The sequence below is a fragment of the Halichoerus grypus genome, chromosome 5 (assembly GCF_964656455.1).
Source record: "Halichoerus grypus chromosome 5, mHalGry1.hap1.1, whole genome shotgun sequence".
NCBI lineage: Eukaryota > Metazoa > Chordata > Mammalia > Carnivora > Phocidae > Halichoerus > Halichoerus grypus.
Genome location: NC_135716.1, coordinates 110848534 through 110864135, shown reverse-complemented (window position 1 = coordinate 110864135; position 15602 = coordinate 110848534).

Genomic DNA, 15602 nt, shown 5'->3' with positions numbered 1-15602 from the left:
TCTGTGTTCACCATATCTAATTCCTCTCCTCCCATTCTCTTTTAAACTTACTCTAGGAAGGCTTTTCACCTCCACCACCCCTCTGACACCATTTTTGTCCAGGTCACCAGTTACTGACCTTTCCATTGTCAAATCCAATAGTCAGTCCTCGGTCCTCTTTGACCTCATGTACCAGCAGCATTTCATAGTTGCTCACTCCCTCCTCCTTGAAATGTTCTCTTCACTTGGCTTCAGAGATATTACACCCTCTTGGTTTTCTTCCCTAGATGGAGCAGGGCTGTCCCCCAACTCCCGTAAGGCCGCTGTGCCAGGTCGAACAGGTACATGCAAATCACCTGACTGACATGCTGAACAAGCTTAAGAGGGAATTATGGAAGCATCTCTCTTTATGTTTACAGTGCTTTATTAAGGTATAATTTGTAAACAGCAAAATACACAAACCTGATTTTGACAAGTGTATGTACCAGTGTAACTAATACTCAGATCAAGATATATCACCCCAGAAAGTTCCCTGGTGCCCCTTTCCACTCACCCCAACCCAAAGGCAACCAATTTTCTACTTTCTTTCATCAATCAGAGATTACTTTTGCCTATTCTCGAATTTCATATAAAGGGAATAATACAGTATGTAGTGTTACTGTCATGTGCTTCTTTCACCCACATGGTTTTTAGATTCATTCATATATAAGGAGTTTGTTCTTTTTTATTGCCAAGTAGTGGTCCACTCTATGACTATACCACAGTTGTTTGCTCATTCTGTTGATGGACAGCAAGTTGTTTCCTGATATGGGCTACTGTGAATAAAGCTACTAATAACACTTTTTGCTGAAATCTGTATTTCTCTTGGGGTATATATCTGGAATGGAATTGCTGGATAATAAGGTAGGTGTATGTCTAACTTTATTTTAAAAAACTGCCAATTTTCCAAAGCATTTAACCACTAGCATTGTGTGGTAATTCTGATTGCTCCACATTCTTGCCAATACATATGAATGGAGCAAGGCCAGGCCTCCCTCTGCTTTACCACCTGTCCCCTCAGTGCCCCTAGGTCCCCCTGTGAACTCCTGAACTGAAGGGCTGGACAACTTTAAAAGGGAATGGTGGAGTCAGTCCTTTAAATGAGTCATTCTGGTGGGTGTGTAGTGGTGTCTCATTGCGGTTTCAATTTTAATTTTTCTGATGACAAATGATGTTGAGCAAGCACATTTTCATAAGTTTATTGGCCATTTGAATATCTTCCTTATGAAATAATGGTTTAAGCTTTTTGCCTATAATTATAGTTTTGTTTGACTTACTATTGTTGACTTGTAGGACTCTTTGAATCCTTCATCAGATATATGTACTGTGAATATTTTCTTCCAGTTTGTAGTCTGTCTTTTTATTTTCTCAGTGACATATTTTGATGAACTGAAATTTTAAATTTTGATGATAATTACTTTTATGTCCTGTATAAGAAAACTTTGCCTATGCCAAGGCAGTGAAGTTTTTCCTCTACATTTTCTCTCTTTGAACATTTACAGTTTCAGTTTTCATATTCAGCTTTACAATGTTGACTCAAAAGGCCACCATCAGTCATTTGGATTGTTACAGAACCTGGACTGGATCGCCCAACGGAAGAACCAAGTGGCACTCGCAGATCTCGGAGGATAGGAGGTTTATTTAACGTTGGTGGGCTCAGAGGAGAGTGGTCTCCAAAGGTCTGAGCCCCGAGCACAAACAAAGGGGGCAATTACTTCTGCATACTTGGCACTTTTGGTGTGTGCGCAAGTGGGGCAGGGAGAAGGACCCGGACCGGTGCGCGTGGGAAGCAGAGCAGGGAGAAGAACCCGGAAGAGCCCCGGGGCAAGGACTGGGACTCTCGCACTGGCTCGGTCAGCCATCTTAGGACACAGATTTTCCTTATCAGGGTGACTACAGTTGTCAACTCTTCTCCTTGCTTCCATCCTTGCCCTCCTTGCTGCCCCTTCCCAAGGCAGCAGCCATAGTGACCCTTTAAAAACATCATTCAGGGACGCCTAGGTGGCTCAGTCAGTTAATCTTCTGCCTTTGGCTCAGGTCATGATCCCAGGGTCCTGGGATCGAGCCCCACGGCAGCTCCCTCTTCAGCAGGGAGTCTGCTTCTCCCTCTGCCTCTCCCCCTGCTCGTGCTGTCTCTCTCTCTCTCAAATAAATAAATAAAAATCTTTTTTAAAAAAAAGAATAATAAAAGCTTGCTTTTAAAACAAAACAAAACAAAAAACATCATTCAGATCATGTCATTCCTCTGATCAAAAACTGGTAGCTCCCCATTTCATTCACAGTAAAACCCGAACTCCTCACAGTGGCCCACCAGACCCTGTGTGACCTGACCCCTTATTATTTTCCTGAGTATCTTCACTGATTCCATGCTGGCTCACTCTGCTTCAGTCACATTGGCCTCCTTGCCTTTCACAGAATGTGAACCCACCAGATAAACCCATGCCTTAGCATTTGCGTTTCCTCTGCCTCAAGGGCTCTTTGCAGATATATAAGTGAAAAATTCCTTCATATCCTTCAAGTCTTTGTTCAACTGTCTCCTTCTCAATGAGGCTAACCTTGACCGCTATGCTTCCCGTCTTGCACTTCCAGTTTTTCTAACCCTGCTCTACTTGTCCATAGCACTTAGCACCTTGTACATGCATGCTGTTCTTGTTTATTTGTTTATGTATTGTCTGTCTCCCTCTGCTATAGTGTAAGCTCCTCGAGGGCAGTGAGTTTGGTCTATTCTATTTGCTGATGTTCACAAGCCCATAAAACATAACCTAGAATGTAGAAGACAATTCATAAATTTTGGATTTATTTGTTTGTTTCACTTTTTATGAGTAAGCACCTCAAACATCAGAAAAGCAGAGAAGACAGTATAATAAACCAAAACTATCAATCATTGGGATTTAACAATTATTAGTATTTTACTATATTTATTTGTTCTAATTTTTGCTAAAGCATTTCAAGTAAATTATAGATATGATGGCTAATCCCTAATGCTTCAATATACATCTCTAAAAAAATAAGGACAGGGCACCTGGGTGGCTCAGATGGTTAAGCGTCTGCCTTCGGCTCAGGTCATGATCCCAGTGTCCTGGGATCGAGTCCCGCATCGGGCTCCCTGCTCCTTGGGAGCCTGCTTCTCCCTCTGCCTCTCTCTCTCTCTCTGTCTCTCGTGAATAAATAAATAAAATCTTTAAAAAAAAAAAAAATAAGGACAGATTTCTATATAATTTCAATGCCATTCTATACCTAATAAAATTAATGATAATTCTCTCTTTCTTACTTTCCACATCTAATTAGAAATCAAATCTGCCTCCTCGTATTTGGTATCTTATTCCCGTGTGTATTATTTCTGTTTTAGACTACTGTAATAATAATAATTATAATTATAATTGTGATTTATTATATTAATAAAGATACCTTATTGTGTATCTGTGCTGCTTGAAATTCTTTATTAACTCATTAAATCCCAGCTGGTCTTCTCGTCACCTTAGAAAGTGAGCACGCCTTGTGATGTGCATATTATATCCTAACCTTACACATCTCTGTTCCAAACATCCCCAGCTTTATCTTCTTTTTTCTTGCTTTTTCCCTGTTAATCTGTTACATTATGGCCCCTAGTGAACCACATCTCCCAGTGTTCACACACATGGATAGCCCCTTGCCCTTACACTGGATTAAACCTGTGACTTGCTTCAACCAACATCATGTAGCAAAAGTGACACTGTGCCAGTTCCAGAACTCAACTTTAAGGAGACCCAGCAGCATCCACTTTGGCTACTGGGAGTCTTGAACCACCACGTAAGAAGTCTGGCTACCTTGCTGCAGAGACCACATGGAAAGAAGCCACACAGAGAGGCCATGTCGAAAGGAAGAGGCCATGAAATTACATGGAAAGAGAGAAAGAAACCAGCTCAGCTGTCTCAGCTGAGCCTGGCATTGATTATGCAATCATGAGAAAATTAATGAGTTAACTAATTAAATAAAAGAGAAATAACAAAATGGCCTCATCCTAGAACACCCTCACCAAGACCTTCCTCTTGCTTTAGGTAGTGTTTCTCAAAGTCTGGCTTGAACCCCACATGTATCAGAATGACATGGGGTGTTTATTTGAAAGGGAAATTTTTGATCCAACCCCAGAATCTCTTGGGCAAGACAGGGGAATCAGCATCTTAAATAACACTTCCCCACTTTATTCACAGACACAATAAAGTCTAAGCACTTGCTTAAAGGCTTTCTCCTGCCTGTTCTCCACACTGTTCTAAGCCTACCCTCTTTTTTTAACAATCTACTGCTCTACTCTCAGGAGTTTGAACTTGCTGGTTGCTCAAATGCTCGACCAGCATTCTAGGTCAAATAATTTCTCAAGGTTGGTATTTTCCTCTCATCTATCCAGTGTGGTTCTGCCTGGTTCACTCACACTGCACCCATCTTGTCTTCAGGATCCCTCCTGGTTTGTTTTGAGTTGCTTCTCATATTCCAGCTAAAGAAACTTATGCCTTTGAAGACCTGAAGTCCTTGGCTCTGCAAACTGGTTCTGATTCCCATCTTATTTCTCAGCCAGCCACAACAACTCTCCTCATCCTTAAAAATTCATGATGAGAGTGTTTAAACATATTTCAATACATAGTTAAATACAGAAAAATATACAGTGGCTTTGTCAATGAGGAGTTGACATTAGTGAACTCAGTGAGATCACTTGCAGGGGTGTGGTGAAGACAAAAGCCAGATTTTGCAGTAGGCTGAAAAATGGCAGCTAGAGGTTAATGAATTTTTTTTTTTTTTTTTTTAAAGATTTTATTTATTTGACAGAGAGAGACACAGCGAGAGAGGGAACACAAGCAGGGGGAGTGGGAGAGGGAGAAGCAGGCTTCCCGCGGAGCAGGGAGCCCGATGCGGGGCTCGATCCCAGGACCCTGGGATCATGACCTGAGCCGAAGGCAGACGCTTAACGACTGAGCCACCCAGGTGCCCCGAGGTTAATGAATATTTTTATGAAGATAGGAAAGACTAAGCATCTTATATGTGGAGGAGAAAGAACCAGTAAGGAAGAAAAAGTTAACACAATAATGTGTGTGTTGAGAAGGGTGATCTAGAAGGGATGGGAATTGATTATAAAATAAGGTCCTAGAGAAAGAGGGAAGGTGTTGCAGTTTTCTATTGCTACAAAACAATTATCCCAACTATTTTATTATATCTCATGATTTGTGGGTCAGGGATTCAGGCAGAGCTCAGCTGGGCAGTTTTTTTTTGCCTTGCCTAATGTCATATGAGGTTATTTGCCAGATCTGCCGGTGGATGGGTTAGTCTGAAAGGTCCAAGATGGCTTCATTCACATGTCCAATGCCTTGGAAGGAGTGCCTAGAAGGCTGGACTCAGCTGAGAATATCAACCACAAGGCACCTACAGGTGGCCTTTCCCAGAGCAGTCTCAGGGTGATGGCCTCCTTACATGATAGCTCAGGCTTCCAAAAAGAATATTCCAAATGTCCTGGACAGAAGCTGCATGACTTCTTATGACCTAGTCTTTTTTTTTTAAGATTTATTTATTTATTTGAGGGAGATTGGGGGGGGCGGGCAGAAGGAGAGGGAGAGAGAGAATCTCAAGTAGACTCCCCGCTGAGCGTGGAGCCTGACATGGGGCTTGATCTCATGGCCTTGAGATCATGACCCGAGCTGAAACCAAGAATTGGATGCTTAACTGCCTGAGCCACCCAGGTGCCTCATGACCTAGTCTTTTAAGTGCCAAAATCACTTCTGATTAATTTTATTGGTCAAACAAGTCACTATCCTTAGAGACTCAGCCCAGATTCAGGGGAGGGGAATTAGACTGCACTTCTTTGTGGTTCAAAGATCTTACAGTCATTTTAAAACTGCTACAAAAAGGGTGAGTTGGATAAAATCAGAGAACACATAAAAGACTTGCCTTGGATATGAAGAGAGGCCACCTTTATTGGACTTCTAAATGTTGGAGTATCCAGAGCTCTGACCCCAGCTCTCTCTACATACTGGTCCTTAGGTGATTTCTTCTAGTCTTGTTGCTTCAAAGACCTTTGTATACTGATAACTTTCAAGTTTATACCTCTAGACCCAAAACTCTCACCTGAGTCCAGATGTGTATATCCAACTCCTTATTTAACATATCCACTAGGATGTCTAATAAGCATCTCAAATTTAACATGGCCAAAACAAAGTTATTGATTTCTACCCCACCCAAGTCTGCTTTCTCCAGCTTTCCTCATCTTAATAAATAATACATATATATACTAAGTTGTTCAGGACGCATACCTAGGAGCCCTACTCGGCTCTTCTCTTTTCCTTACACAGCACACTCACTCCATCAGTATCTACTACAAATTCATCAATAGGTCCTATTGGCTCCAACTTCCAAAATATATCCTGAACCCAACCACTTCTCTCCATCTCTACTCTTTTTGTTTAAGTCAATGCCATCATCACTTCTCACTGGTCTCTCTGTTCCACTCTTGATCCCCCATTGTCCCTCCATCCACATAGCAGCCAGAGTAATCTCTATAAGATGTAAACCAAATACAGTTGACCCTTGAAGGCCATTGTCGTTAGGGGCACTCATCCTTTGTGCAGCTGAAAATCTATATATAATTTTTGACTCCTCTAAACTTAACTGCTAATAGCCTATTGTTGACCCTAAGCCTTGCTGATAATATACACAATTAACACATATCTTGTATGTTATACATATTATATACTGTATTCTTACAATAAGTAAGCTAGAGAGAAGAAAGTGCTAGTCAGAAAATATAAGAAAGAAAATACATTTACAGTACCCTACTGTAAAAACTCCATGTATAAGTGGACCACGCAGTTCAAACCTGTGTTGGTCAAGGTCATCCATAATACAATTTCCCTCTTTAAAACCCTCTAAAGACTTCCCATTGCAATCAGGACAACCTACAAATTTATCATCAGGATCCATGAGTCCCCCCCCAATCTTGCTCCATCTTTCTCTGCTCTGGTGTCCACCCTTCCCTTGTTCCCATTGATCTTCTTTCTGTTCCATGAACACACAAGGCTTTTTTCTGGCTCAGGTGTCCACCTGTTGCTCATTCGGCTTGTAGAGCTCCTCTGCATCTTCATGTGGTTTCTCCTTTTTATCATTTAGGTGGTAATAAGTGACTCAAATGTCACTTTCTCAGAGAGGCCTTCCCTGACCACTGTAGCCAAAGTAGTACCACACCTCCCCAGCCCCCTGTGGCTCAGTACCCTGTGTACCTTCTTCGTAACATTTATCAGTGCCTGAAGTTCTTATTCATTTCTTCTTAATAGGTTTATTGCTTGTCTTCCCTTACTAGAACATTAACTAGAAACATAAATAGGGGGTGCTATTACTGTCTGTTTTATTCACAGCTGATTTTCCAGTACTCAGAACACTGTAGGCCCCAAAACAGATATACAGTGAATGTTCATTTAAATTGGTTATTTCCTGGGGCACCTGGATGGCTTAGTTGGTTAAGCATCTGCCTTCAGCTCAGATCAAGATCACGGAGTCCAGAGATCCAGCCCCCATCGCATTGGGCTCCCTGCTCAGCAGGGAGTCTGCTTCTCCCTCTCCCTCTGCTCCTCCCCCTGCTCCTGTTCTCTCTCTCAAATAAAAAAATAAAATCTTTAAAAAAATAAATTGGTTATTTCTTTACTCTGCAAGCAGGTTGAGAGAAGTGGGGGGAGAAAGGAAAACCTTCTTTCCTCTGTAATATGGGACGTAAAATATTTGGCTGTTAGAAACAGGTCGGGCAGGGATTTCAGAAGGGAAATGAATCATTTTAGACTCTTCTCTCACTGTTCAAATGTAGTAATTTTTATTTTCATTTTTTAAAATATTTTATTTTTTAAGTAATCTCTACACACAATGTGGGGCTCAAACCCACAGCCCTGAGATCAAAAGTCACAGGGTTCTCGGACTGAGCCAGCCAGGTGCCCCTCAAATGTAGTGTCGCTTTTTTTTTTTTTAAATCAGTAGTTGAAAGTTCTGTTGTTTCAATTCTAATGAACATTTCTTTAAAACTAATTCTATGGAGAAAAGAATTTGATTTTTTACCCTTTAAGACAGCACTGGCTTATCCCGCACCAATCCCACATCTTTTACAATTCTGGCCTAGAACTGATTTCCTTTAATCCATTGTCTTTGTTTTGCTTTTGTTTCTGTTTTTGTTTTCCTTCCTCTCTTTACAGGATCTGCTATATCTGGTCCTGACAACAGAAGATCAAACTCAGGGTCAATGCTTTCTTTTCCTTATGGCCTTTCATTATAGCCTTAAGTGATTCCATTCATGCACCCATACCCACACTTCTATCTCTGTTTCCTGTCAATAAAGTCTAGGTGTTTTGCAAGAATTAAATTCATAGTTTAATATGCTTCTATCTGTCCTTCCCATCAGCAGTCTATATCTTTTGCAAGAATTAAATATGTGCTTGTCAGGGGTGCCAGGGTGGTTCAGTCGGTTGATTTCACTTAGGTCATGATTTCAGGATCGTGTGACTGGTTCCCTGCTCAGCGTGGAGTCTGCTTGTCCCTCTCCCTCTGCTCCTACCCCTACTCGTGCGCGCTCACTCTCTCTCTCTAATAAATAAAATCTTTTAAAATAAATAAATAGATAAATATGTGTTTGTAATTTTCTATATTTGAACAAAAAGTTCTATTCGAGGTATATCTGGGCTGCAAAATTTATTTTCTTACTCAACTTTTTAATGATGTTTCCTTAAAATGGCTTTTATGACACTTTTTCATTAGTTCATTTTTTTTTTTTAATTTGACAGAGAGAGACACAGCGAGAGAGGGAACACAAGCAGAGGGAGTGGGAGGGAGAAGCAGGCTTCCCGTGGAGCAGGGAGCTCGATGCAGGGCTCGATCCCAGGACCCTGGGACCATGACCTGAGCTGAAGGCAGACGCTTAACGACTGAGCCACCCAGGCGGCCCTCATTAGTTCATTTTTGTTGGCTCCCATATACCACTCCTCTAGAATGTTGTGGTGAACTAGAGCTGAATTTATGAAGGTGACGAAAAGAGTAATTAAACAAAGAACTACTTCTGACGGATGAAAGCACTGTTGATTATTTTCCTTAGAGAAATGCACATCCATACACAGCACTACAGCTTTTGGAAACCAGATCAACCTGCTGGACACGCTGAACTAGTTCTAGACTATTCCCCAAGTGGAAAGCAACACGTGTGATTCATTTCTGAGACCTTTCAGAAAGCCAAATGTGTTCCATGTGATATCGCATGTCAATTACTTCATTCCGGTTTGTGAATTCCTTGCCTTTTTGTGGTTCACGAGTGTGGGGAAAAAACCCGAACAGACGCGGACAAGCACCAGTCAGCGGCCAGGCGCCCTGCAGGGCCCTCGAAGGGCGCCTCGCACCTAGCCCAGACAAGGACTTTCAGGAACAAGCCTCTACTCATCTGTGTGTCTCCAGACCAAGAGCTCTAAGAAATGAAACATTGCTCAAACGTCTTTTAGCCTCTGCCTGATCTGGAATCTTGATTAGGGAAAGCTTATTTTTAGAGTTGTCCACATTTGGTCAACCACACGTGCAGGAGGAAAGAACACAAAATCACTCTGCATGCGGGTCTGTGATTGTTCTCTCTTGCTGAACAGCAGGTGGGGGCTGGGACTCTCCCTGATCTACTTCCTTACCTCCGAGCAGATCTGGATGTAAACTATTCCTAGACTAAATAAATAATAGTTTAGCTAATTCTTGCGAATCTCCAAAGAAGATTCCGTGGCTTGTAGCAATTCTTACTCCAACCCGCCAAATATAACCTTCATTTTCCCAGGCCATACTTGGGGGCTTTTGAGTATGTTGATGACAAGATGGGTGGTGTTTGGTTCTAAGTTCCCACTCTGGTGTTCTTATAAGGACACCCGACTTCCTCTCATTTTCTTGGCCCTCAAGTGGTCTCTCGGGCCCTGGGAGCTTTTTCCTTGCTGCTCCAGGATCAGACTCCGGCCAAGGCTGCAGCCAGAACTCTGCCAGTCTTTCCCTACCTCTGCTGGGGCTCCGCTCAGCCCTGATGGGGGAGGGGTGGGGACTCCTACCCCCTTCCTTCCGGTGATTAATGCAGATCTTTCAGCACAAAACTAGCCCTCCGGCTAATGCAGTTTAAGCCCCTCAGAGGCAGCTTTCTCTTCGGACTCACTGTTCTTTTTGTTAAGGACTTGAAACAAGTTTTCTCAGACACTAGGCCAGAAAAGCATTAATTTGTGTCATAATAAGCAATTCACAGGCAGACAGCTATATCTCTTGGGTTCCTGATGAATCTTAAGAAGAATTTCCTGCCTTCTGAAGCAACCCCATCCTTTCCCCCCAAAGATTGTTAGAAAAGGTCTCTTTCTTCTTATTTGGTTTAGGAAATAGAATGAGGGTATTTTGGGGACTGGCCATCGATCCCAAATTCTTGTATCGTTTCCCCCAGAAGGCTTTGAGGCTTTGAGATGCTCATGCAAATAATACTCTCTTACTCTGATATCTTAGACTTTACCAAGTGAACTTATAAATTACACATCTTTCTATCCCCTATTTGACCAAGGTGGGCCTTGTCTACACAGCATCTCCAACACTTCCCAAGTGTAATGGAATTCCCAGGGAGCCACGGTATATGCCTCTGCCTCATTCCACACAGCGATGCTTGGCACCAGCTTCTCCTTTCCACCAGTTTCAACTTACTCCAGTCCTTCCATCCTCCAAGCGACTCCTACACATCGTGATTACAAAGCTCTGAGATATTAAAAAGAGCCACCACCACTTCACTGAACACACACACACACACACACAGGTTTTGAGCTCTTGGATTTAAATTATTCCAAAGATGGAAAAATGTTTGCATGTTTGCTTTGGAGACAAAATAGGCAACACTTTCAAGTCAATGTTCAGAACTACTTTCCTATTGTCTATTAACTGCAAACAAAACAGGCTTTTAGAGTTTGCCACCACCATAATCCAAGCCACCATCATCTCTTGCCTGGACTCCTAAAACAATTTCCCTACTTCCGCTGTTCCCCCCTCCAACATTCTCCACACAATCTCCAGTGTTGTTTTAAAATCAGGTCCTGTCACTTCCTTGTTTAAATCCCTTTGATGCTGCCCATTTGACAAAGAATAGAATCCAAACTCCATACTCTAGCCTCCAGGGCCCTGATGGGCCTACCTCTCCAAACTCACCTCCTGCACTCCCCATCCCACCCCTGGCCCCACTCTGCTCCAGTCATACAATCCTCTCTCCCTTCCAATGCCCCCAACAAGCTCTTTCCTGAATTAGGACCTTGTACTTGCAGCTCCACTGCCTGGAAAGGCTATTTTCCTGGTTCAGTCCATAGCTGGTTCCTTCTCACTCTTTAGGTTTCAGATTAAATGTCGCCTTCCCGGATGGGCCTTCCCTGCCCATCCTATTATGATAGATAATTATTATATTGCTACTACTTCTATGGTCATAGTAGCCGTAGTGTGATTAACACTGACAATAGATAAGAAGAATAGTACGTCGTCCTTATTATTCTCTATCATTGACCTTTGTTATTTCCTTCAAGACTTTCTTGTCCTTCATGACTTTCTATTTGTTTGTTGGCTTCTCAACAGGATCAGCATTGTTTGCCTTGTTCACTGCTAGGTCCCTATCTCCTGGTAGAGTGATGGGCATATATACTAGGTAATTAGTAAATACTTGTTGAAGCAATGAAGTTTGAGGATTAGAAAGTAATTTAGAAGTCATTTTATCCATCTAGTCCCTAACCCTAGTCCAGGGCTTTATTTTCAGCCCTCTGTCATGCAGAAGTTACTTTAATTGTGGTGTTTACGCCAGTGGAGAACAAAAAGAGAACAACAGGGAGGAGCTGTTTCCCTTTCCCTAATTGATTTTACCTTACTTGTTCTGACATCAGCTTAGTGCTTTTTACCACATAGACAAATAGTCATATGAGTCATTTATTCTTAGCTAAACAGCTAATCATGTGGCCACTCCTTTGTTGGGGGGGGGGGTTGTTATACTTGAATGGGTCCTAGACTAATTGTCATCTAGTTGTTCATGGAATCTTAAAGAGTTTGTCTATTAAAAAAAAATATCTCTAATTAGCCCTTAATGAAGTATTTTCCAAACCATGGGCTTAGACTCATTAGTGAGTAATGATACCTATTTATTACATCACAACTGGCACTTGAAAAATAAAATAAAAAATACAGGAGTGATGGGGCGCCTGGGTGGCTCAGTCGTTAAGCGTCTGCCTTCGGCTCAGGTCATGAGCCCAGGGTCCTGGGATCGAGCCCCGCATCAGGCTCCCTGCTCCGTGGAAAACCTGCTTCTCCCTCTGCCACTCCCCCTGCTTGTGTTCCCTCTCTCACTGTCTCTCTCTGTCAAATAAATAAAATCTTTAAAAAAAAAAAAAATACAGGCGTGCTTGGCATATTGTTAAGATAAGTACTAACTGGTGAAACTTTTGTTTCAATCATACATATGATCGTGTATACGTGTGTGTACTATGTCTTGAAGTAAAATAGATTTCTTATCGTGGGAAATAAACAGCAACAACAAAGCCTGAAGGCCACTGCTGACATGAACACTCAGTGTCTTATGGTAGAAAGGGAGCTATCTGGCAGTCCTAGGATGGCATTTGGGTTGACCTTCTGGGCCCTCTTCCGCCAGAGCATTGAGGCTGTTCAGGACTGAGCGGGATGAGAGTGAGAATTCTGCCCTACTTCTAAATGAAAGCACTACCTTATAGCCTGGAAACAGAAAAATGTCATAGCAATGCGGGGACCACATCAGCTATTTGAAATAAACTACAAATACAACAAATACAGTACTATTTTCCTTATTAGTTCTTCAGTACTTTTCTTCCATATTCCTGTATCAGCGTAACTTTGTCCTAACAGATTATGGCAAAAATGGCCAGAAATCTGGTAAGAGTTGGGTTGGGAGGGAAATGAATGAAGAGACTCAGGAGTTAGGCCTCAAAAGAACATTGTGAGTTCTCCTTTTTGTGCCAGTTTTCTTCTGATGGTTTCTCCTTTTACAAAGAAGCAGGAAGCAAGATCATCCACTGAGAATGAGGGTGGAGGTTAGAGGAGAGGAGAAGGCAGAAAGCAGTGGGACCATGAATGCATTAAAGAAACATAACATGATTATGGGCAGCACTAAGGGATGTGTATTTAAAGTGGGTCTAGGGGCGCCTGGGTGGCTCAGTCAGTTACGCTTCTGACTCTTGGTTTTGGCTCAGGTCATGATCTCAGGGTGGTGAGATCCAGCTCTGTGTCAGGCTCCGCACCAGCGGGTGGTCTGCTTAGATCCTCTCTCTCCCTCTCCCTCTGTCCCCCCACCCCACCCTGCTCTCTTTCTCTCTCAAATAAATAAATAAATCTTTAAAAAAATTAAAGTGGGTCTAGCGAGGACAGTACATGTTCAGCTGGGGGATGCAAGCATGAAGCAGTCAGAGAGTTGAATTTAACCACGGATGAAAGATAAGTTTTGTTTAGGGAGATTGAATAGCATAAACAAAGTTTGAGTGCCTAGAATTATATGATGTGTAAATATACTAAAAAAAAAAAAGCTTCTAGGAATCAGTAGCAATTCATTTGGCTCCAATGTCCACCCAGAAAGCTGAGAAACAGCCTGGCACTCTCTTCCTGCACGTGAAACAGGTAGCACCCCACACTGAACTAAAGAGGCTTACTGGAGGTCTCCCCAGGTCTTCTGACTTAGCTGTGAATCTCCACTACAAGGATCATTCCGGTATCTAATTGAGCCACCTGTTTTCATGTTTTACAATGTCAGGAGGGCCTTTTATTACCACCATGGCCAGAAGTAGCTGAAAAAGACTGAGTCCCCACTACGAAGTGAGAACCATAAACAGTTCACTAGACAGTTAATTTCAGCAAAATTCCAGAATATGTCAACAAACCATAATTAATATTCAGTGGGGGATTTCTATTTCTCTGCAGTGAGAAGGCAGTAAAGCTATGGATTTATCTCTAGTCTAATATGATGTCTTCTTTTCTTGCATTAATCAAATCCAGACTCAATTAATCCTCTTCTGTGTAATCCCCTCTGTTTTTATCTTAAGACATCCCACCTTAAGATGTGTACCTTGTTGAATCTGAGTCTTTATAACCATCTACAAAAAATGCTCAGTCTCTACTTCGTATTCATTTACAATAACTTTTGTCTTTCATTCAACGAATCTTTATTAAACGTATGTTATATGACCAGACTGTATCTGGCCCTGGAGATGAAAAGTAAACCGGGTAAAATTGTCTCAGCCCTTCCAGAGCTTTCTCTCTTAAATAAGCAGTCACAGTGGGTTGTGATGAAATATAGAGTTGTCAGATAAAATACAGATGTTCAGTTAAATTTGAATTTCAGAGAGATAATAATGTATTGGTATAAGTATATTCCATGTAATCTGCAACCCTATAGAAGTTCAGGACAGAAGTTTTTAACCTAGTCTAAGGGGATGAGAAAATGCTTCCTGAAGAAAGGGACATTTAAACTGAAACCTAACTTGTATTTTATGTACCAAGTCCTTATCAGTGCTAAAGTAGGATCCATTTCTCTCCGCAAAATGCCTTGCCAATTCTTGGGGTGTGGCTATTGTCTCTCTCTCTCTCTCTCCAAAGTGTTTTTCCCATAATGTGAGGAGAAGGTCTTTTAAACTCTTCTCTTTTATGTAAAAAGAACAACTTTCAAATTGGAGTCTAAGTTGAAAATTCTTTGTCCTCATTTGACAGAAAATGGCTGCCCTGTAACTTCCTGTGTGATACTATTAAGTACTCTTCTGGGTTACAGTGGCTCAAGGTCTTAAGGTTTTATCACTTATTCCCATACCCATTTAGGAAACACAACCTATTTATTGGTGGTATAATTTTCAAAATGAATTATTTATGTATATTCTTCAAATAGAGTACTTTTTGGATTTAAATAAAGAGGACTTTAAAAAAACATATATATATATATATATATATATATATAATGGGAAAAAAATATATATAGGTGAGCCTGCGTGGCTCGGTCAGTTGAGCGTCTGATTCTTGATTTCAGCTCAGGTCATGATATCAGGTCATGAGATCGAGCCCAGCATCAGTCTCCGAGCTGGGTGTGGAGCCTGCTTAGGATTCTCTCACTCTCAAAAAAAAAAGGATTCTCTCGGGCGCCCGGGTGGCTCAGATGGTTAAGCGTCTGCCTTCGGCTCAGGTCATGATCTCAGGGTCCTGGGATCGAGTCCCGCATCGGGCTCCCTGCTCCTTGGGAGCCTGCTTCTCCCTCTGCCTCTCTCTCTCTCTCATGAATAAATAAATAAAATCTTTAAAAAAAAAAAAAAAGCTTAAATTTAAAAAAAAAAAGGATTCTCTCTCTCCCTCTCCCTCTGCCTCTCCCTACCCTTGCTCTCTCTCTCTGAATAAATAAATAAATAAATATATATGTGTGTGTATAGACACACACACATATTTTTTTTAAAGATTTTATTTATTTATTTATTTGACAGAGAGAGAGGGAACACAAGCAGGGGGAGTGGGAGAGGGAGAGGGAGAAGCAGGCTTCCCGCCGAGCAGGGAGCCCGATGCGGGGCTCG